Source organism: Eutrigla gurnardus, assembly GCF_963514095.1.
Source record: "Eutrigla gurnardus genome assembly, chromosome: 5".
Classification (NCBI taxonomy): domain Eukaryota; kingdom Metazoa; phylum Chordata; class Actinopteri; order Perciformes; family Triglidae; genus Eutrigla; species Eutrigla gurnardus.
In genome coordinates, this window is record NC_139919.1 from 6,353,787 (window position 1) to 6,379,528 (window position 25,742).

Here is a 25,742-nt window from a genome sequence, read left to right on the forward strand (position 1 = left end):
GTCACATTAACTCAGATACACGCCATTGTACAGTGTTGCTGAAACAACGTCCAACGCAGCATCACAACTGCACAAAACGAGGATGAAGGGACAAAGACAAATAAATTCAGTGTTTGATGCACAAAATTTCATATTTGACTCAACATTTCAATTCTCAAAGTGCAGTCTTCTCGGTGGACTTCCAAACTTTGCCCTTAGCAACTTCCTGGAACATCAGAAGGCACCCAGACCATTTTGAGGACATCTCTGGACATCTTTTGAGACGTCCGCTGACAGTTCGGGCTGGGCCGGATGTGCCGGTAGGAAGATAAAGGAGCGCGTCCTGAGGGATCAGGCTGCTCTGTCTGGACTTCAGCTGGGGCTCATGGCAGCAGAACACAGGCTAAGCTTGACATTAATATGGATGTCCACCAGGCGCCTTGTCCTCTGCTTCCCTGCCTCTCTTTGTGCGCTGCCACGCTTCGCTGTGTGCCAGTGAATAGCATTAACAGCATGGCAGCCACATCCAGCCATGCCAAGGTCATTAATAAACATCCTCAGATGGCTCGTAATGATTCCCTACAGTGAGACACAGCAGTATGGAGAGTGTCGCCACCAGTTGTTGCTGCTCACAACTCTGTTTGCCTCACAGTTTACGCTGCAGATGCTCAACACCTCTACTGACGACAACAAAGTTCTACTTGTGACAACTTTGAAGAGCCTCTTCAGCAACTCTTCAGCTGCACAAGTCTGGTTCCTGCCCTGAAGCTGCCTTGATGTGGATCAGTTATGCTGCAGGTTGTTCTGCTAGAAGTCATTCAAACACACACAAAAGGTTTCCTATTGATGTTTTTTTAATTTTTTTAATTTTTGTTATGTATATCTGACTTAAATAATGACTATTTCACACCGATATCTGAGCTTTATGTAAATGTAAAGAAGGGGCAGGACATGATAAGCTTAGCTTACTCCTGTCCCTCCTCGATCTCGAATGATTTTTTTTTTTATTTTTATGACATAAACTGGGATTAGCATAAGCGAGGGCGGATGGATGGATTGTATGACATTCTATGTCATGTAAATATTGTACTTTATATTTGAGGGAAATAAAGATCAAATCAAATGTTGAGCTCTTTTCTAATACTAGACTAGGGCTCAGAATAGATGTCTACATTTATTCTGGAGACATCTCTGGTCTCACACAACGTACATCACCAACACAGCCGTTAGCTTGTCTTGCTAGCTAGCTAGCTAGCTAACTTAGCTATGTTCCATCACCAATGTAACGTTTTCTTAGCTGATGTATTTTATCCAGCGACTCATTTCCCTGAGACCTGTTGTTAGTGTGTGTAATGTTACATCCTGGTACCCAACACACAGAGAGACCTGTTGTTATAGTAACGTTACATCCTCGTACCGAACACACAGAGAGACCTGTTGTTATAGTAACGTTACATCCTGGTACCCAACACACAGAGAGACCTGTTGTTATAGTAACGTTACATCCTGGTACCCAACACACAGACGCCACTTACCTTACTGTTGGTGGAATGTCTTTAGAATTACATTTTACACAATCTTAAACTTAGATTTTCACTTTAATCTTTTTAATTGAAGCTCTTAGTTTCACCATTTCAAATTTCATTGTATTAGTTGTCATTTTACATTTAAAATGATCATTTTACATTTTAATTTGCTTTTTCAATTTCCTTTTTCTTTTGAAGTTTATTTTATGGCCTGATCATTGTTGGTAGTGCATTAATATGACAATCTTTTAAAATTTGTATTTCAATTAATTAAGACTTAAGGGGCTCACACACCGGACCGAAAATCGGCGTCTTTGAGAGAGTCGGCGTCCGTGACATGAGTCTACTTGGTGTGGTCGCTCGAATCGGCCCACGTCGGCGTTCATTTCAGCCGATTCAAATGTGTAATCCGCCATTCGAGTCGGTCATTCTTTTACCATTCTGATTGGTGGAGGCTAGCAGCTTGACTAGCGAATCAGTGAAGCCCGGAAGTGACGATGGTAAACATACCAGATAACCAGTGGAATCGAAGAAGGCGGTCTAGAGAGGACCGCCTACTTCCGGTTTTCGTGTTTTTTGGCCCACAATACAGATTAGCGCCGCCTGTTGTTTTGGAGACATTACATCTCGCGCAAGCGCGGAACGTATGGCGTCGGCTGTAATTCCGTAGGTGTGAACCGCCCATGTCGTTGTTCGAGTCGGCCATATTAAGTAGCCGACGCCGAATTTACCGACGCGAGTCGGGCAGTTCTTCCGGTGTGTGCACAGCTTAAAAGATCCTCCATACAGGTCAAGCCTTGTCATAATCACAATGTGTTCTTTCCATCTTTACACTATAAAATGCTAATTTAAAATAATAAAAATGAGTTCAACATGAGAAATTAGATGTAATAATATTATATTGAGCTATTAATAAGTCATCAAGGTTTTCTATAATATTTAAGTTATTAAATACATAACTCTACATCTATATATACAGAGATTAATATCAATGAAGATATTTAATAAATGAATACAAGACACTAATCAACCTGCAGAGAAGATGATTCTTCAGTTTTACTATGAGCATGACCAACAAATATAAAGATGTGTGTAATTGCACCTTTTCAAAATGAAGACATTTGTCATTTGAATACTTTATGAGATCTTCTTTGTCATATATGGAACTATACAGAGGCTGTTGAAGGTGGTTTTTAAACATTTTACTGTATTTCTCCCCCGATCATTAACTTCCCTGTGTGTGGAAACAGTCAATCCTCCCTCCTGTATTCATCCCACATCCGAAGTGTTATTGAGCGACGGCAGCGGCGATAAGACACACAGACACACAGATTGATCTCCACCTCCGTTCTGAGTGTGTTTATCTCAGATAGCAGAATATTAACCACCGCACCATCAGATGTCATAATATGTGAATCTGAGGGGAGAAAATCCATGGCATCCACCGGCACGATGAGGGGCCACTGCAGCTGCCAGTCATGTTGATTGATGGACCTGTCCATCAGTGGTGGAAAAGGTCAGGGTGGGCGGGGCCAGTGGAAGTGAGACTGCCCGGCTCTCTGATCGACCTGCTTGTCCTGTCTTTTGGCGCAATTTTAAATATCAGCTGTCGATTTGTGGAAACAAAACAACCGGAAGCAAATTTAAATACAGGAGGAAATCAAACCTTCAAACTTCACAAAGGGTCAGTGCCTTGCTCTGCCACAGACGGGCTTCAATCCCCCACTAATTTGTTTACCTGTGTTGCATTAAGTCAACACTTGTATACTGTATATGTAGCACTGTTGCCTCACAACAAGGAGGTCCTGAATGCTCCACCCAGCCTGAGTCTAGACCCCTCAAGATCTCCTTTTTCCCCATCAACTGCCTCTCTCCCATCACCCATGCAATCTGTCCCCCATCCTCCAGCATGATGTCACACCATTTGTCAATGTCCCACTTGGCCCAGGCAACCAATTAAATTGAGCAAAAGACGGGCTTTACCATTTCCTTCCTGTTTTGATGGCAGTAGGAAGGAATGCACAATGAAAGGTTGATATTAGTGTTTTTTAATTACAATGAACTGTATTTGTTTCTGTCCTCCTTATCCAACAGGAGAGCAACACGAAGAGCTCCACGTCTGCTTGAGTCCACATTTAATCATCTGGTTGATGTTTCAGAACTTTCCACGTCCCAACCTGGCTCAGACAACATGACTTCATGAGTGGATGCAAAGTTAGACTGTCGCCAAGAGTGCATGGATGTGTGTGTGTGTAAAGGTGAAAACAAAGAACTTAATGCAGGGTGGATGTGAACTGTTCTAGTAGATTTTATAGGCTAAGGGTCAAGGTGTGCTGCATCAGCTGCGGAACCGTCAGTGAACTGACTGCTCAGGTTGGTCCAGGAAGAGGAGGGACAACAGCTGAGGCCCAAACTCAAAACCTCTGCATTTGAAGTACCACCTGTTTGTGTTCAGTCCAGATCCACGAAGAGAGAATGGTGACATCCTTAATTTCTTAGTTATTTCATCAAGGTGTTTTGGTTTAAGCATTTCCAACACAGACTTCTTTACCTTTCCCAGGGTCCAGTTATTACTATATTTTCATAATAATTGTGAAAATATGGTGATACAAGATACGTGATACTGTCCCCCTGGAGAGCGACTTCTATCTATTCCTCTGGAGTTTTTCTTCCACACATGATGTATCAAGGTTGGATACTACATGGATTGTATTTGTATGCCGCTTTTCAAGACACTCAAAGCGCTCTGACAGGGTTCCAGGTTCCATTCATTCACACACAGTCATACCGGTGGTGGTAAACTACGATAGTAGCCACAGCTGCCCTGGGGCAGACTGATGGAAGCGTGGCTGCCATTCAGCGGCTACGGCCCCTCCGACCCCCACCTCAAACACACAGCAGTCATACACATTCACACGAGGCAAGTTGGGTGAAGTGTCTTGCCCAAGGACACAACGACCATGACACAGTGACAGGGCGGGGATCGAACCGCCGACCCTCCGAACATTGGCCACATTGGCCAACCCGCTCTAACAGCTGAGCCACAGTCAGCCCTTTTTAGTAACATTTGTTTGTTTGTTGTGTTTGTGGTTGTTAGCTGATGCTATAGACATCGTAATGGAAAGCTACCAAAAATAAACCAATAAAAATGGCACATAAATCACTATCTTGCTGGAGGAGTAATGACTTTTACGTGCTCACACGTTTGTTTGAAACCTCATCACCTGAAAGAAAACTGGTGAAGTGGTGTTGGATGATGATGTCATAGCATCTTGGTACATAATGGCTACCGTAGTTGCAACAAAGCAACGCGTGAGAGAGCACTATTAAATATAATTTAGTTTTCAATTTTTTCATCTTTAACCTTTTCATGTTCTTCTCATTTAAAAATATTATAATACTTTCTGTGTGTAGCATGAAAGGAGCATTTAATTGTGCATTTAATTGTGTAAAGACATTAAAGCTGTGTGATGAAATCTCCATTTAGTCTACAAACATCTTCAGATATGCACAAGTTCAATACTGATTAAATCCGTGTTTCTATATTGAAGGTATATGTGATTAACTTTGTGATGCTGATATCGGGATCATCGCTGGAGCTCCGGAGTCAATGCGGTCCTTCTGTTAATGCCGTAAATGTGAAGGTTGCAAACAAACCCGATGTGATTCATCTTCTTTTCTATTTCCAGCTGCTGCTCCCACTCTCACACCTTCAACACGGCCACGTTTCCAGTTTCCTGTTGCGGCTCCGCCAGAGGTTTCTCCTCTAACTCGACATACGATGTCATGGCTCGAAACCCTTTGCTGTGCCTACATAGACGAATGTTAAATTAGACCATGAGCTCGAATAATAATACTCATGTATAATAAAAGAAACGGCCGCCCTGAGATCCGTCCCTCCTGTGCTGTATGTGGCGTGATAACAGCACTTTTTGCTCATAATAACTGATGGTTCACGGCTGAAGAGCGACGCTAATGCAGTCTTGCGGTCACGACTGTGAGGAATGTCTCTGGAAGGAAAATTTACTTTATTCCTAAATTACAGGCCCCTCTGTGGCGGACGCGCCTGTCCTATTATGTGCTAATTAGCAGACGCTTGGGACGCTTTAGCTAACGAGCCCCGGATAATTTTAACCCTCCACATGGCTGCGATGAGACCTGCAGCACGATCCACCACCACATACAATCGGAGTGTGAACATATGGCTCCGCTTACACAAAACAGACGAACACACACATTCTCATACATTCACAGGATCCCAGCTTGCACCAGCTTAGTTGCTGCTGTGCTAATTGGCTTGATGTGGTTCTGAAAATAGTGCCGGTGCGATCCCCTGTCTGCCTTCAGAAAAGATCATGCCCTTTAAATTCAGAGTCCCAGCAGGCTGTCAATAGGAAATGGCTCAGAATAAAAGGGGGGCGGTTTAAAGGTGCATTTCAACTCATTGTCCCTGCGCCTGAGGTTTCACTGTGGTTCCTCCTCCCAGCTGAGAGGATGTGATTTTCCTGTTTTAATGCCAAAAGTATTTGAGAAGATAATACTATCATCCTCAGATCACTGCTCTATTCATAAACCATATTGTTGTAGTTATTTCACTGTAGATTCACATTAGTTTCTCAATCAGTGATTTATTATTGTATGTATTTACAAGCACACACACATCAGCATAGAGAGGATTCCTTTTGAACGTACCATGAATTACACGTGATATCAACTTAAAAGATAATTGTGCAAGTCAAGACATTTCGTATAGTTGTGATGGGGCTAAAGGAAACTCTATTGCATTTGCTCTGTCGGCCAAGAAGATGCCGAACATCTCCAGAAGATCTGGGTAATTTTATACTCTGATGTCAGAATGTTTTTGTTTCATTATGAAGGCTAAACACCCAGAAGTGAAGTAAGTGGCGTCTCTGTGTTCGGTACCAGGATGTAACGTCACTCACACTAACAACAGGTCTCTCTGTGTGTTTGGAACCAGGATGTAACGTTACTATAACAACAGGTCTCTCTGTGTGTTGGGTACCAGGATGTAACGTTACTATAACAACAGGTCTCTCTGTGTGTTCGGTACCAGGATGTAACGTTACTATAACAACAGGTCTCTCTGTGTGTTGGGTACCAGGATGCAACGTTACTATAACAACAGGTCTCTCTGTGTGTTGGGTACCAGGATGTAATGTTACTATAACAACAGGTCTCTCTGTCTGTTGGGTACCAGGATGTAACGTTACTATAACAACAGGTCTCTCTGTGTGTTGGGTACCAGGATGTAACGTAACTAGAACAACAGGTCTCTGTGTGTGTTGGGTACCAGGATGTAACGTTACTATAACAACAGGTCTCTGTGTGTGTTGGGTACCAGGATGTAACGTTACTCACACTAACAACAGGTCTCTCTGGCTGTGTCTGAAATGACTCCCAGTTTGCCATTTTGTCGGGTTGTCCGAATGTGTAGTGAGCATTACTGTTCCCTATATAGTGCACTCAAAGTTTCCCACAATGCATCGTGAAAAGTAGTGTACAACCGATGATCACTAGTCCAGCAAATTTTACCATCATGCATTGCGCTGAAAGACAAATCGCGAACGGACGAGAGGAGAGAGAGCAGGAAAAAGCGGCCAAAATATTAATAATCATATATTAATAAATGTTTAATATTTAATATAGTGATGTCCAAATGAAGCTTCATGAAGCATTTTCTTTATTTTCTGAGCCCAAAAGATGGCGCTCTCTGTTCAACAAAGGGTTGAAAGCAATGGAAATATTTCGGCCTTCAACCCTTTGTTGAACAGAGAGCGCCATCTATTGGGCTCAGAAAATAAAGAAAATGCTTCACGAAGCTTCATTTGGACATCACTAATTTAATATATGTGTGTGATGTTTTTTCTTTATTCACTTAAAAACGCAATATATATTAATTATTTACATGAAATTTTGGGTGAGTGGTGACGGGGGCGCACGTACTGCTGCCGCTGTTTAGGGTTCGGTGGATCGCGGCGATTTTGGGTCCCGGTACTGCTGCAAACTGGTCCTGAAGTACACCTGGACCCGACAATGTGTGACAACGCCACGTCAAGGTCCTTAGGGTGGTGGCTGTTGATGCTTATTGTTTCTATGGGCCAAATTGTCATCTTATGGATGTTTATTGATTGGGTGGTCAGGTGGAGATTAGCCGTAGCTTTCACTTGTTGCCATAGAAAGAGCAAGCATCTTGTCAAGCAACGTGTTTACTTCCCCATGCTCCATCTCCTCTTCTCTGTTTTGGTGTATTTTTGTAGCAAAAGTTCTTTCTCCACTGTTCCATTGTTCCAGCCGGTGGATTGTGACTGTCGCTTGACACCTCAACATCCACGTTTCCAGCTCACGCTGCATTTTAATGACAGCGACAACCTGACAGCAGGTACCGGCACTGTGAGTCACCTAGACACGGTGAGCTGGGTTAACTGTGAGTCAGGATGACATCAGTAATTACTTACACCACGAGGTGCTTCAGTGATAAAGTGTTGGAGTTTAAAATGGAAGGGAATTAGCCTGAATGTCAGCGTGATGCTGCTCACGAAGATCAGAAGGTCACAGCATTTGATCAAAGCAAAGGCCAACGTGTCCGCCGCCATGCTGAACCGACACCCTGCTGCTGTGTCTCTCCCTCTGACCTTTGACCCCCTCTGCTGCTGGGCCAATCCACTGTGCAAATAGGGAAGACTTCAACTTAATATGCACAGAAATATTTCTAGTTTAGACACTAAAGCAGTGTATATATATATATATATATATATACTGTATATATATATACATACTTTCTAAACCTTGTCTTGTCTTAACTATGCATCTCCATGGTTACAGTCAAGTGATGATGGCTTACAACTAGAGAATGAACCCAAGAATGAGACACAGGAGAATAAATGTACTTGAAATGTTTAATGTTCCAGGAGTGATTTAGCAGGGAATGAGGATGGATCAGAGTCTCTCGTGGAGAATGAGAGCAGGCAGGACTTAACAGGGAGTTGACCGGGAGTGAAGGCTGATCTTCAAGGCGAGACGAACACACGATCCACGATGGCACACACAGGAAACACTGGATACACAATTCAACGCAGAAACACGCGGTCATCAGGATGCCCTGAAGGATGTTGTCGGGCTCATTGGATCCACAAGTGTCTCAGCTTTCCAGTCAGATCCAATTCATGCAATTCAAAGACTGTTTAAGGAGCCCACTATGCAGAAATATTCAAATACACTGGGCAGGCATATCCATAGAGGAGACTTGTGGGAACATGTTTTCAATCCCATACGAGAGGTTTTTAGCCTCTTTCCTGAAGCTAGTGTGAAATAATAATGCATGTTGGTACCAACCCATGGATTCATTCCGTCTTCTAGTTTCATATGACACCACTATCTACCCAATGATCCGCCTGTCAACAATTCAAATGCATGTCATGGCATCGCATCCTCAGTTATATTACTATATTATACTACTAGTCTATATAATTATAGAAGCAGTCAGATAATTCTGGACTCACTTTTATTTATGAAGTTATTTAAAAAACAATCAGACCACAGCAGTCTATATATGAAAGGCTGCATGTTATCAATACCAGAATCTCACCTCACTACATGAACATTACAAAAAACTAATGTTAACCCTTCTGCAGTGCATCACACACATGCTGTAAGCTACAAAACTCACATGGCAGCTCTAAGACACTGAATGTCTGTGGCCTCTCAAAACTGCACGAGTTAGCCTAGCAGCTAGCAGATGTTTCCTCACTCACATCTCTTCCACTCTAACGTGGTTGAACTCGCTGCATCTTCACCACCGTGGCTGAGTTTCAGCCTGCATGCATGTTTCTCCACCCAGCATCGTTCAACCAGCGCTACTAACACTGGCGTGTTTTTCAATGGTTAATTTCCTGTTTTATTTTGTAGTTTTGTCCACTGTGTGGTTTCCTGTCTTGTACTTCCTGGTCCTTGTTATTCCCACTGTCATGACTCCCCCACTCTCTCGTGTTGATTGCCCTACCTGCCCTAATGTGTTTCACCTGTCCCTCTGTCTGTATGTTTCCCCTGTCTCACTGTCGGGTCATTGTAAATGTCGGTTAATTGCCATGCATGCTACCTTGTTCTACCTTGTTCCGTGGAGTAACCTGGGTTCCCGTATCCAGCATCCGGTGTCCTTTTAGTGATATTTTGTTTATCGTAAGTGTTTTTGAATGTTGTTTTTACCCTCATGGCCTCCCTTAGTTGATACTTTGTTTTATTAGTTAAATAAACATTTTTGCCTTCCATTTTCCACTACACGCAACCGTGACAGCTGGTCGGCAGAGCAACAAGCCAGCTGCCTGCCGTTGTCTCTCTCTCTCTGTAAACATGGAGGGCGTGGTTTTTGCAAAGCTCTGCCCTGAAACGCCATGTATGGGATGTACAAGGCTACCTTATGGAAATATCTACATGGCTGTACTTCTTTTTTTTGTCATTCATTTTTTTATTACCACAACAATACAGCATATACAGGACATACAGTGAAATTACTTTGTTGTAACTCCATTTTAACACCCTCTCCCTCCCGCCCTCCCCCCTCTTCCCCATCTGCTCCATCCAACAATAATTATCATTTTACACACAACCACACAGATAAACTGGGATCATTTATGAAGGTCCTCACGGTTACTGATCAGGTTTTTCCACAGCCAAATCTCCCTAGAGTTTCTACCAATGTCCAGGGGCCTCATTTATAAAGCTTGCGTACGCACAAAACGGGTCTGGAAACGTGCATATGCCACTTTCCATACAAAGGTTGTGATCTATAAAAAGCAAACTTGATGGGAAAGTATGCTACCTGGAAGCAAACTCTGAGCCATGCGTACGCACATTCTGGAGACTGGAGGGGAATTGGCGGCACAGATGGAGCTGTGGGGAACTGAAGGTCGCAGGAATCCGTGAAGATGTCATGCGGATGTCTTGTCGGCGGTAAAACGCCAGGTTGGTGCCTAATAAAAGTTAAAAGTTAGGTATATCTGCATGAAGCAAATTTCCTCCTTGGCACTCCCACCCATTATGCCAGCATGAAGCCACTGACTGTATTTTGCATATTAAGGTGTTGTTTTCTTAACCTGTTGTTGACTGTATTCTTTTTATTTTTAGTTAGGAAAGGACCACATGCAATGTAAATTGTGTACAACGAAACGAGGAAAATCTCATCTGACACAGGACACACGAGGAGTTCTTGGTGGAAGGCAACAGCCGGACTCACATTGGACCCCCCGAGCTCAGCGCTGAGTCTGCCGCAGTCACAACTACAGAGCGGGCTCTGTCAGCGAACTTCCCCCGATGCGTCCCTCCACAACACACACACACACACACACACACACACCCGCGCACTCGCATCCCAGTTGTGGCAGTGACACGAAAAATAAACAGTCGCAAGAACACAGCTCAACTTTATAATTTTATAAATTTAGGATTGAGTTTGCAATCAGCCGGATACGAGCACAAGGACGCAGGCAGGCTGGAAATGAATGCACAGTGGTGCTTGATGTAGAAGGACAAGTTGGAACGCGGCAACGCATCTATGTTATTGCATCAACAAATATCGATATTTATCTTATATCGACATTTTGCTTGAAAATATCGAGATATGACTTTTGGTCTATATCGCCCAGCCCTAATACTTGCACTGACACAGAAAAAGAGTGTGTGTATGCTTGTGATGTTTTGTTTTCCTTTGTGTGCTTGGTGTGTTTGGTTTGGTGTATGTCTCTGTGTTTTGCTCTTCCTCTCTCTCCCTCTGGAAGCCGCTGGTGGGCGTGGTCGCTGGAGCTCCGGTCAGCACACCTGCAGCTCATCAACCTAATCAGCGCACCTATTTATACCCAGACCAACCTTCCAGACCTCGCCGGATCGTTGTATCAGTCACTGTGAGAAAACGCCAGCCGCACCTGAACTAGTTCTTGTGTTTTTCGAAATCCTCTACTTACCTGTTCTCTGCCTCATCACAGACCACCAGCCCAGAGCCTGAACCAGTCACCCGCCAGCACCACCGACTACAAACCTTGAGCCAGAGCCTGAGCCTGAGTCACACCACCACTCCCGGCGCCACGAAGGATACCAGCCACGTCACCACTATTGTTTTGTGCATTCAAATAAACTACACGTGTTACCAACTAATCTAGTCTGCGTTTGAGTCCCTGGCCCCAGATCCTGACAGAAACAAGTATTGATGTAAGGAAATTTGGGTATGAAAGATATTTGGAACCATTGTTGAAGGATCTGAAATTCATTGAAGAGTATGGAGCAGAAGCCTCAGAGAACTTCAGTAAAACTGTGTCTTTGCAGATAATCACATAGTTTAGCAGGATTCCAAGAAAGTTTCAGTGTGGATACATTTTGTCATTTTTGTTTGGTCAGTCACCAACAGTGTTGGGCAAGTTACTTCAAAAGCGTAATGCATTATTTATTACTTTTTACTGTCATTTCAAAGTAATTAGTTACATAACAATATTAATTACAATTACAATTGAATTGTAAGGCATTACACTACTTTTACATTACTTTTGCATTACTTTTCACCAAAATAAAAAGAAATATGGATTTGGTGTTCTAAATAGATCTTCTTGTGTTCAATGCAGCTCATTACACAGCAGGAGGTGATGTAGTATGGCATAATGACTGAGCTAGGCTTAAGGCTAACAAAAGTACAATATAATGTCGCAGTTATGGCTCATGGTGCAATACATTTTATAATAGAAATACTGTAACTTTAGGTATTCATATTGAAATCAATAGAGCTAGAGCTTACTACTGTAGATTGTAAAAAAAAAGTCATGACAAGATACACAACCCTTTTTACATTTCTATCCCTTATTTATTTAACTATAATGTTCTTTGTATCCTTGTCTCTGACGTATTGAAAATAATAAGGGTATGCCCATCTCGCGAATGTAGAGTCCGACTCTACTGCTGCCGTCATCTTCTCCATCGAGTTAGCCTTGTGTCTCCAAGACTTAATTTTGAAGGGCTTTTTCACACTTGATAGGCTTAATCACAGTATTAGGTAATTTCCCTACAAATACTCTGACAAAGTCAACAAACCAAAGATTATTCCTAAAGCAGCTTTCTCAAAACGTTCTATTGCTGGAAATGGACATGAAAATTGGGCATTGATGAGACTGCTGCCTCTCATGATTGGTGACATCGTTCCAGTAAATGAACCACCATGGGAAATTATAATGGATCTGAAGGAGATAGTGGAAATTGTTGTATCTGATAAGGTCACAGAGGAGGCATTGTGTTACCTAGCATGTAAGCTGTTAGATCATCGTTCACTACTGAAAGCAACATTCCCCACCTTTGTTTTGAAACTAAAACATCAGATTATTGAGAATTACCCACACCTCATATGGTGTCTTGGCCCATTGGTTGATCTCTGGACTATGAGGTTTGAATCTAAACATGGTCTCTTCAAGAAAATTGCTTGTGATGTGCATAATACAAAGAATTTGCATCCCTTCTTAGCTACAAAACATCAGCAGTTGATGGCCTACCATTTGGATTGGCATCAACATTGAAAAAGTGAAAGCTGCTCAGGTGTCATCTGGATTCTCCCCACAAAAAACGACAATGCAGCGTATCAGAATGAGGTGATGTCAGTTAGTGTGATGATGCCCATCTCATTCTGAATATCGATACAACTAAGGAATTAATATTTGATTTTAAAAGAAAAAAAATTGAGTAAGCCCCTGTTCTTATTAGAGGTCAGCCAGGAGAGGTAGTTCCCTCATATAAATATCTTGGTGTCCACTACATAGTAAAATAGACTGGAAGGAGAACAGCAGAGTTACCCTTAAGAAGGCCCAGTCTAGACTGTTTTTCCTAAGGAAACTGAGGTCATTTGATATGGGAAGGCCTATTTTACAGTTTTTCTCGATTGTTTACACACATTTTCTGAACGCATGCCTCATACTCTCACAACTCTACACACAAATCAAAAAACACACACACAATGGGCAAAACCCCTCAATTCTCCTGCAAAATGAAACTTTACATTCAAAACAATGTTATTTCTTCTCAAAATGGTATTTTGTTTTCAAATGACACACACAAACCATCATATGAATAGACATTTATAAGAAGCAGTTGAACACTGATGTGCTCAATGTAAAACACGATGAACACTTCTTCTCCATTTACCATAATGACTTAGGCCTTTTTTTGTTCAGTGTTACACTCACTACAGACAGTACATACATAAATGTGTTGTAAAATATTTTAGAATATTGTTTTTATATATTTTATTTTTCCCACAAGAATACTGTAATGTACACAGTGTTCATCCCAACCAACACAAAGTTGCATATACAGTGGTCTACATACAAAACCAGAAGAATTTACTGTATACAGTTACAAAAAAAACAAAAAAACAACAACTATCCCGCATCCTCTCTTCTGTTTCCGTCTGGCCACAGCACCTCATCCACATCACAGGCAATGCAAGCGATGGCCAAGCAGCGGGGGAAATATCGGCTAGCATGGCAAATCCATGCTAGGCTCCTCCTCGTACCTCACTCCTCTGGCTCTGCCTCTGTTGCCAATGTTGGCATCCATTGCTCCAAAACAGAAGAGCTCACCTGTTGCACTTTTATGCTAATGCTCTGATTGCAAATTGTAAAACTGTGTTGCAGGTGTTTTCCCATGTGATGAGTCAGTGTGCATAGTAGGGAAGTTAACTTTAGAATTTTGAACGGCAGTGTGTTCCTTGTGAAAACAAGAGATTTTCTTCATGAAAATTGTGCCAAATGCAGAGAATTGTGTGTAGTGTTTTGAAAAAAGTGTGTTTTAGAACTGCAATTTGAGTGTAAAGCAGGAATTGTGCTTGCAGTTTAGCAGAGACTTGTGTCTCAAGTACCAGTATTTGTGTGTAAACAATTGAGAAAAACTGTAAGAGAGCTAAATGTGGAGAAGTGAACGATGTTCCTCAACATCCAAGAAAGCACGACTTGATCATTCATTTGTGAGGGAGGGTGGACTTAACATTTTCCCTAAGGAGAAGAGATAGTGGAGGAGCAACCAATGGTGATGGAAGTCCAAAACATTTGGCCAGCTTTAAAGAACAGGTAAGTGTTTGCCATTCTGTCCCTTTGCATTTTTATGTGTAAATGTTTATCATTTTGAATTCTTAGTAATAGTTCTGATTTGTTCACATCCTGATGTGTTTTGGCAGATCTGTGAGGAGTTTTTCCGCATCACAAACAATGACTTACTGGGAAGATTCAGAACTGCAGTGGACAAATACACACGAAACTTCTGCGACTGTATCGTGCCCGAAAATGAGCTTTTGGAAAGGAAATGTAAGATGTCTTGGATAAGCTTGATGATGAGGTACAATGTTATAAACATTGATTTAATCATGTCATGTGGAATAATTTTTCTTGTTTGCAACCTTTTTTAAAAATCTAAATACAGTGTTGTTTTTTTTCTAGACATGTTGTTAGTCGCGTGTCCATAAAATGGCTCAAAATGCCTCATTTTGTCACCGTTGTGTCGCTCAGTGTAGTCACACTCACTCGGTTCTACTTCCAGTTTCACCGCACCGGTCTTGATGTACAAGTCCCAGAAACACCGGAAAAACACGACTACACACCGTACACCCTCTCCTCCCCTCTCCCCTTCTGCTGACCGGCTCCCCCGTATGCACATCCCTCTCGATCCGACACGGCCACACAGCGTGTGATTTTGGAGGAGACCATTGTGGAAGGAAGTGCCAGATCTTCAATCTGCACTTGCATACCTTTTTGGACTGGTCTACGCTCTCAATATTTCATATCCAAAGACTCTCAAGTACACTTTTGACACATTTCAACACCTCTTCATGGAAATTGGCTCTGATTGCACACAGCGTGTGCGGTCATTGCAGAACAAACTCCTTCTTTAAACCAATGCAATGCACTTCACTGGGAGACTTACCTGTTTACCAATCCAATGCACTTGTTTCTGTTCTCTTAAACAGAAATGTTTACATTTTCTGTTTACATTGTCACATCTTTTTCTTTTAAGTGTTTTTATAGTATGAATACCTACATACCTGTGCTATACCTCTGGGCAGATGTGCCATTCTTTACTGTTACACTAATGTTTGCACAGTGAAGTCATGTAAAAAGTAAACACAATTAAGAATTGTGTATTTATTCAAATACAGGTATATAAATAATTATGCACAGTTAATCAGCTTTTGCTAGTTATATGAATTATGCTACTGAGCAAATTGTTTATATTGACAAAATGAAGAATTCATAGGAGTGACTATTTACAGAACAACGTAAATGTAATTGGTACAACGATGAAATGTAACTTGTACCAATTACATTTAAGCTGTTATGTGAATTGTGTCAACGATTTGCTGTCATTGTCCTTACGATGAAATGTCAGTTAGGACAATGACAGCAAATCGCTGACACAATTCAAAAATCTTACTGATAAAGGTTGCCTTAAAATTTTAAGTTTTCTCCATTATTCTTTTTTTACAGTCCAGTTTATTTCATCTCCTCTGTCTTTCATTCCTGATGTGGGTAAGTGTTGTTGTGAAAGCCATTTGTCATGATACTATTCTTCTTGGCCCAATTTGAATCCAGGATGCTCTCCAAGCTCTGAACCCCAGGGAACCTTATAGGCCCTTCAGGCTGATCTTATTCTGAAGTAGAAGAAAAGGGAGTGTCTATCTACATTGTACGTGGATACCAGCTGTTCAAAACGTAGGATGGCATTTGATCCATTAATATCATTCAGCGTACAGATGCCTCGAATCCAATGCCCTGTTAGTGAAGGGTTTCCCCCCAGATAGAAGATGGATGTTATTCCATATTGGGGATGCCTTGAACCAGACATTCTTAACTTTCAGAGATCTTTCCATTGATTGAAACACCTGGAGAGTATGAGTAAAGATTGGACCGTAATATAAACTTTTTTTATAACTTTTTATAAACATTTTTTAGCTGATATACCTGAGAGAATGAAGACGTGGCTGTACTTTTGATCTTTTTTGTATATTGTAATATAATAATAATATAATATTTCTATCCAATAGTTTCTGCCCAGCATTACTTTTGTTTACGTTGTGATTCATTGCCCATCAGCAGCAGATGATTGAAGACACAGCTGATTGCAATCAAGCCGGAAAAAGTGAATCTGATACAAGAAGCGAAGCACACGGTTCACTATTTTAAAATCTCTCACCAGTACACTGATGTGTGCTGGCATCTTTATCTTCTTAATTGTATTATTATTATTATTATTATTATTATTATTATTATTATTATTATCTGGGAATGTCTGGTGTTATTTTATATTTTTGTTATTATCAATTGTTAATGAATTCCTCTGAGCCATAGAGCTCCATTAAAACACGTCAGTTATCCCGTCATCACCACGAACACACTCACTAGTTTCTTTTGACCCATCCAAACACTCAGTAGAGCACCAAATGTGGATGAATCTGAAAAAAATCTCAAGTCAATGCACTCCTTCCTCCTGTTTGTTTGTTTTTTATTTATTTTATTGTATATTTGTTTTATGTATGTATGATGTAGGTCTTATGAGTACAGTTTACAGCACTGTATTTGCATAAGTGAAACCATGACTGTTAATGACCGTATGCAGACTGTGCAGTCTTAAACTCTCTTGTAATTAATGGAAACATCAAGGGGTTTTGCGTGTGTGTGTGTGTGTGTGTGTGTGAGAGAGAGAGAGAGAGAGAGAGAGTGAGAGTGAGAGAGAGAGAGAGAGAGAGAGAGTGTCTTTGTTCTCCTCACTCGTCTCCTCCTGTTGGACTTCCAGTCCGCTGAGCTGCTTTTTCTGATCTGCAGCAAGCGGCTTGACAACCTTTTGCTCATCCGAGGAAAATTCCATTACAGGCTGTTAGGACATGAGTAATGGCAGCTCTCTGGTTAACCGGCTCGGATGGAAGCAGACTAATGCTCGGCCATCAGTTTACCTTTCTCTCAGACAGATATTTGGCTTGTGTTTGCTGCTCATCTGCTCTGCTTTCTCTCTGCTTCATGCCTGAAGGGAAGCGAGGAGCGGCCGCTGCATCAAATCCAGGAGAAACGATCATCTATTGAAACGGCCCACCATGTGTTTCTGAAACACTGCTTAACGCTCTGCAGGCTTGTTCTCACCCTAAAAATCTGTCTTTTTTCATACATCCAGCGCAGAAGAAGCCCTGTTGTTGTTATGAAACTGCACCACCTCTAAAATTAACTTCACTTTCTTCACCATTCACTTTGAACACACCTGAAAAGAGGCAAGCTCATCAACACCTACTGGCTTGTTCTTTTTTTTTAGAGGAAGAACAATATTAGCATAAATTAACAAATATATTAACACATGTGTTTTCCACACATGCCTACACCTGCAGAACCAAATTGCAACCAGCATTTAAAAATAGCTTTCACATAGAAACCATAATTAACAGCGAATGTAGGATTCAGTTCTGCTTTCATCGCATGCAAAGCATATATATTTATATATATATGATTTAATACAGTCAAAACAAGTCTGATGGAATATGAAGTAATTCAATTTGATGATGAAGACCATTGGGTGTGCTTGAAAGTAGTGATGACTTCTACTCCGCTACATTTTGGCAGCCAGTATTGTATGTATTTGACAACTTCAGTTAGTAGCTTCTTTGCAGATTCATATTATCAATAATTGTTATTAACAATACAATAAAAAATTATTTTACAACATTTATCTTTTGGCCATTGTCCCAGTCCTTTTCTGCATTGCTGATATGAATAAACCTGCACTGCCTATTTAGATCAAATATAAATCCGCTAATAAATGAAGATGATTTATTATAATTAAACTACTCATATAAAGCCATTAAAATGAGCTTCACCTTTATCAGATCATGAATCTTCCACTTATATTCCTGTTTACATGCAGCCATTCATATTAACATAACTATTAGCCTTTTCAGAATAATAGTGGAATATGAGTGTGCATGTGAACATAATTAATACTGCATCAATAAAAAAAATGAGTCTTAAATTGACCATTCTGTATAATGCTTTTGATACTTTGAGTATATTTTGATGCTGATACTTTTGTACCTCTAATTGATGATTTTGTTATTATATTTATCATATGATAATGAGTATTATCACATATCAAAAAGAGGTAAGTGCCTCTTGAGAGTTGAGATTATTATTAATTCAGCCTAAACTGTGCTCTGCTCATTGGAAATTGAACCGGCACTGTGATCGCCGATAAAAGCCATGTGATGATGTGAATGGATGCAAGTGGCCTGAGATGGAGTCACTTTCTTCCCAAAACTGCATGAGTCCCATTTCGGAATGTGCCAAAGTGAAGGAGTGAATGTGGAGTGGTCAGGTTTAAAATAACAGAAACAGGAGTTCCTTCTAAAGAGCAGAGTCACTCAAACGCATCACGGAAACACTCTGCATTCAGCAGCACAGTAAAACCTTACCTTCACTGAAGAGTTACCAAAACACGAAAGTAACACATGGGGTGCAGTCGAATAGTCAAAAAATTAAGGTCCTAACTCCTATTCCTTGACCTCGGGGGAAAACGTCACAGGGTTAAGGAAAGGCGATAGGAAAACTCAAAAGGATTTAGGAAAAGACTGCCGTGGTGCTCAGAGAATCCGACCGGACTTTCACTAAGCTACGTCATTATAACGCTGCTGATGATTGACAGCTGATGATCGGCACCGGAGAAACCATAATAATGGACTACAAAAAGCACATCGTCCACTTCTCCCCATGTTGTTGGTTTTATAAACAGCTGGTTCACTGACCGGCTTCAGTTCAGCAGCTCCTCCTTCCTGTTTGAACGTTTGCTGTATTTACATTTCATTTGTGGTTTTAGTTTCATTTTTGTCAAACATTTGTAACATGATTGAAATAAATAAAAAAATCACTATCACTGTCCACACATTTATCAACACAATTTTTTCAATTACTATCTGTCTGCTTGAAAGTATTAAATATGCAAATGCACATATCGTTTGTTTTCATGAACGGCCGAGGTGTGCAGCACTTTAAATGTTGCTCTCGCAAAGAATTGTGGGTCGGCGTGATCTCCTTTCCTTTCGTATAGGAAGGTCCGTTATATCCTATGCTAAAGGAGATCTGAAAGGAAGCATTGGAGCTCCTTTCCTTTGCATTTAGAGAATTTGAACAGCTGTTATCATGGCGGCCACTTGTTTACTTCCGGGTCACTTCTTCAGTTAGGAACCTTCCTAAGCAAAATAGACTATTCGACTGCACCCATGGATATGTTTCTTCTTTGGTTTTGTGCTCAATAGTTTCTTCCGCTTTATTTTATATTATCAAGAAAAACAATACCAAACCCGACCCCCAGATCAACTTCCCAGTATTAACACTTGAATAGCCCTGTAGTGCCACCACCCAATAGAAAGAGCAGAAGAGGTTGTCTGGCACTGGGAATCTTTAAAAAAGAAGATGCTGAAGAAGCAGGTCTGTAAGGAGGATTAGGGCAAACAAAGTGGCGTATTTAACAAAAACAATATTACATTTACATTTAGGGCATTTAGCAGATGCTTTTGTCCAAAGCGACTTACAATAAGTACATTTGTCAAAAGAAAGAAACCACAACATATCATTGCCGATAAAGTAAGAGCGAAAAAATAGAAACAAGTGTTAGGTCCTCGCCTGAGTAAAGTAGTAGCTGTTCAGCATACCTGAAGTACAGGTTGAAAATCAATTGTACCGGGATGTAACGTTACTAACAACAGGTCTCATTCCTTCTTTCTCTTCCCACCTGATAGAAAGAGACATATAAAACACATCAGCTAAGATAACGTTAAATTAGTGATAGAACGTAGCTAAGCTAGCTAGCTAGCAAGCAAGACAAGCTCGTGTTCGTGTTGGTGACATCACTGAGCGGTTTCACACTAAACTAAATGATACGACGACAAACCTGTGACACACTGAGACTTTCTGGACTTGAAGAAATATCTTTTAAATTGACAAACATTGTAAGTGTAATTCATGGTATAATTCAAGACTACCAAATTTCTTTCTCTGAATAAGGTCCCATGGGAGATGCAAGAAGGGGAGGGACTTCACCTCCCTTTTAGGGGTTGTCATTGTTGTTTTGAGAAAACAATCGCTTCTCTGCATCGTCTCACACACACACCTATGCCACGCCCCTTAGCTAGCTGCCTAGTTCCTCACATGGATGCTGATTGGTCCAGACACAAATTCCTTAAAGGCTGACCAGATGGCCTGTCGTGATCTTGTGACAGAATGAGGGCGCATACAGACTGTACATGTCTGTTGATGGACCGTTGGTGGACGAGGGAGGCGTGTCTGGCACATGGGGGAGTAACCTTTGTAGACACAGCCAGCTCTGATCTCAATCTGATTGGCTGAAGGATCAGTCGGCCCCTGAAAAGTTAAACTTTTCTTAACTTTTTCACGCAAGCGACGTGAAGGTGCAAGGCAAAACAAGACTAGCAGGTCTGGGTTAAGTCAAGTAACAGCACCGCCATAATCCAGTGCGCAACCAGTACTAATGCCATACCTAGAGGAAAAGGCATACAACATTGCAGCCCAAATAAGTCCAAATAACTGGACTGAACAGCTGGTTTTCTGTATTGTCCAAACTGGAAGTTCAGAGACAGTCCAGTCCACATCACATGACGCCGACACACCGAGCCAGTGGAAAAGAGCATAACAGAGCATGACGTCTGCTTCCTTCTGTCTAATTTGTATTACTGTTGTTTGTGTTAAAGTGGGATTGACAGGCCACGAGGTCAACAGAAAGAGTCTAAACATAAACATGAAAATCACCATAAATGGAAAGAAGTTATTGTCAGAGTGATGCAGAAAGCTGTTAGAGGAAGAGCTGAAAATCAATCTGCCTCTCTTCTCTCTCTGGTCCTGTGTTTGTAGTTTGATTCCTCTGAAACAACTTGATTAAAGTGGCTGGTTGACTTAATTCAGAATGAAAGCTCGGCTACATTTGCTTATCATTCCCTTTGAAGTCCTTTTCCCACCCAGCAACGCTCCTTCCTGGAGTCATGGCTGTTTTCATCATCTTTTCATTATTTGAAAATAGAGGGAAAGTGAGAAAAAAACTGCCACTATCTCATTACTTTCACAATTATTTTAGTGGCTGTCAGAAAATAAGACCTAATCACAATCAAAAAAAGGGAAAAATGTTATTGTTTGAACTGATTTTGATCTGGCAGCGCCTCGTCGGCGTTCAAACGTCGGCTGATTTTCTTTTACCGCAGCTTTCAAAAGACTCTTTCATCTGCAGGATTTTTTTGACATAATTCACAAGTCAATCTGACGGGTTGCATGGTGCAATGTCAAGGAAGGTAACGCACATTAGAGGCAGAGAAAAGTCGACATTTACTACAAAAAATATCCATCATGAGGGAGTCGTTTAATCCTGCAGTGAGTCATAAAAGCTCCTTTATCCTGAGAAAACCAGTAAGAAGCCGTCGACGGAAAAGAAACTACTCGTTCAGACGCTTCAAAAGCTGATTGATTAACATGATTCAAGCACTTTATTTAATTGACACAAACATAAAGATTGAATCTGCAGTAGAACAGACTGACACAGTGACTGTGTTTGAAATCCTATTCTAACACGCTCCCTTCCAACCCAGTCTCATGGCGGTCCGTGACATAGTGACGGAATTGAAATCTATTGGTTTTGTGAACAGGGACACATTTTTTTATTTCCTGTCGCTCAGCATGAAATCAGCGGCAGTGGAAAGTAAGTTAGGATGGTTTTTTTTGTGGCAGACACACAAATTAAACACATCCATGCGACGGGGAGGTTGGTCCAACAAGACAGGACTTCCAACTATGACACCAGTGTTGGATACTGTGTGTCCCAATGTGTTGTGTTTCAAAGCTGACTGGGTTCTGTTGCCTAAAACAAACTATTCTTTTGTTGCACATAGTTTTTTTTAAAGCCCAACCTCGATGTTTTTCCGAAACCTGTCTTTTGGAAGAACAAGGGGGAAAAAAGGCACCTAAGACCTTAATTTGACAGTCTGGTTCAGAGAAACAAACCTTTTTTACAATTTGCATCCGTGTACACGAATCACTAGATTGAACCTTGAGCCTGTTTCACAACAGTGTGTTGTCTCATTCCAACTCAAACGTGACTAAAACACTTTGGAGTGGGCAACAAGACACAGGTCAGGTTTATGGAAAACATCACAGTTGGGATACACAAGTATGTAAAAAAAGTAAACCAAAAACTAGTAGTATTAGTGTGGAAAACAGGTAACTTCAAAATAACTCCTGGTTGAATGTCCTCTGCATCGTTACTGTGAGTGAGTAAACCACTGGTATGTTTCTCAATATAATACTTGCACTTAAATTTCATCACATGCCCCAATTATGGTGAATGTCAAATATTATGCCATGAATGCCTGATTAACCTTCTGTGAGGTGTAATATTATATAATGTGTTATGGTATTATACCATTGAATTACCAAAAATAATACTCTTTGCTTCAAAAGATTTGTTTCTGATACGTCGGACAAAAGCCATGTCAGCGCTAATATCAGCTTCAGGGTACACCATCAGGCTTAAAATGATATATTGTCATTTCAAAAGAACAGCATATATCCAACAACAGAATAGATGAAAGACATTTTGTAATACGTACAAAACATTACCAAGAAGTAAAGCTGTTAAAAGTCCGTGAGTGTGCACTTAAAGGAACAAACACAAGTGTACATCCAGGAAAATTATGGTTACAGATACAAACCCCTGTTTTCAAGCGCATCATTTTGAATGTTATTCAATATTCCATAGGCTAAATGCTTTAATTAGTTTTAATATCTTTTCTTGTGAGCAAGTAGATTTCCAATTTGTGGTGACCTTATCCAAATAATGTTATGCAACAATAATATTTAGAAGTTGCAGTGACATTCCGGAGATGTGACGGAGCCGTTGGCGAGGAACCTTAAAACTGGCCCGGCTGTTGTCTGAGCACTAGTGTGGACAGTCTGCTGGTAGAATCAGAATAGCAATAGCTTCTCAAGCTAGGCAAAGGCATTACCCCCCAAAACAGCAATTGCAACCGAAAACAAATTGGTCGTTGCATGTTTGGTTGTCAAAATCGGTAGTCATTTTTATGCTGGTTTTAATTCAATGTTTAAAGTTGATAACTTGTCTTGATGGCTCTGCCAAAATGCCACTTTTTATTCAGCAGATAAAATCTCCCGTTGCCAACATGTGCTTGTATTTTTTTGACATCGCCTGTAACAAGAGCAGCAGACACTTATGGGGATTGTAGTGTTCACAGCCAATTGCTATGCCAGCTGACATGAGCATGACCATTTTGTTTTTAAACAAAGTTGAGAAGATTTAATCTGATGGTCATATCATAAACCTTTAGGATTTCTACCTTGCAAATACATTGGTTGCTGCTGGTGCATTTTCATTATTCAATAAAAGCAAAAACTTTCTTTTGACACTAATGAATTTTCCACACTACGACACAAGCATGTTGAAAGTGAGAAGGGCTGAATTATTTACATACATGTATGTATGTTTTATTCATGTACTGTGTGTGGGGAAAGAAGTTCAGCGGTGTAATGAATCCCATTAAGTGTGAGCATTGGTGAACTTGCGAGGGTTTCTGGCCTCGTCGCCTCGTTGCGATCACCGTAAAGTGCTGCTTAATTATTCCTCGCCACAGGGCCAAATGTTCATTATGCCACAACTAATTACTGCTACGCTGCTGTAATCCTTTACAGCCAAACGGACACAGCAGTGTGTGTGTGTGTGTGTGTTCAACTGAATGTTGTATAGTGAATGGGATAGAAATGCTCTTAATTTCCATAATGAAAAAATGTGAGTTTAGATCACTGCAGGTGGCGATAAAGCTTAATTGCTTCCATTTTGAGTTTTAGTCTTTTTGAAGATGGCGATTAATACAAACTTACAGTCAACTTCACTTGCTGTTTAGTAGTAAAGTATATTTAATGTTATGTCAACTGATAGACTCAATAGAAATGAACATATCAGGGATGTAATTTTACCAAATGAAGCCATATTTAGGCAAAGCAACGGTGAGGTAAGTTTATTTATATAGTACTATTCAAAGTGTCTTACACTAAACAGCCAGAGAACAAAGAGCAAATGAAACACATTATAAAAGGACAAATAAGTAAAATAAAAACATATTTAAGAGCCAAGAGAATAGAACATAAAACAAGTAGGGTTGCACATCTCTCTGTGATAAACGATTCGATATGCATCTAGATACACAGGTTACGATTCGATTCAAAAACGATATCCTTTTATTACAGACCGATTGGATTCGAATCGATTCGATTCTACGGTTAATATTTGTTGTAGATATTTTATAAGAAGCCGATTCTATGAAAGTGACAATAGTTTCTTTTCAAATATGTAAAATACCACATATCCCCAAACATTGTGGCTGTATGGCAGTGGCAAAAAAAAAAAACAGAACAACAAAATCACATGTCAATGTATTTATTTATAGACATGGACCAAAAAAAGTCTGGCTGAATCGTTGGATGGCGGTCACAGGACAGTGTCGTGGACGCTACCCGTGCTGCAGCCACCTTTTGTGGCGCAAGTTGAGACACAAGCGATTGACATTCAAAGCCGTCCATCTCTCACGTGCGGTCGTGGAGTGCCTGCGGTCACACGGCAGTGTCGCAGCCGCCTACCCGTGCTGCGCCCGCCTCTCCACCTCCACCTCCTCCATTTTCCGTGTTGTCCCTTGTTTATAACTCATACAAGCTAGGCAGCTACGACGTTTCGCAGGCAGCTTCAGCTCTCGCATTGTTTTAGAGACGCTGGTGTAATGCCGCCAACCGCTTCAAAGTCTCGCGATACCCGATCAATGACTCTGTAACCGATTCATCTAGGAATTCATTGATAATTCGTATCGATTGAGGAGGCTGCTACCGATGCAGCCGTATCTCTCACTAGTTGAACCGAATATCAACATCGGTTTATTGTTTACAACCCTAAAAACAAGCGTCTATTGTTTCTTTGATTTGCTAGTTCTTTGTCCAATAACGCATGATGTTGGTCAATTTAAAAGATAATGTTTCAAGTCCAGATAGTTTGTCGATTTATCACTTAATTTAGTGACACAAGACACGAGTGTGTCTCACAACAATGTACATCACCAACACGGCTGTCAGCTCGTCTTGCTAGCTAGCTAGCTAACTTAGCTACGTT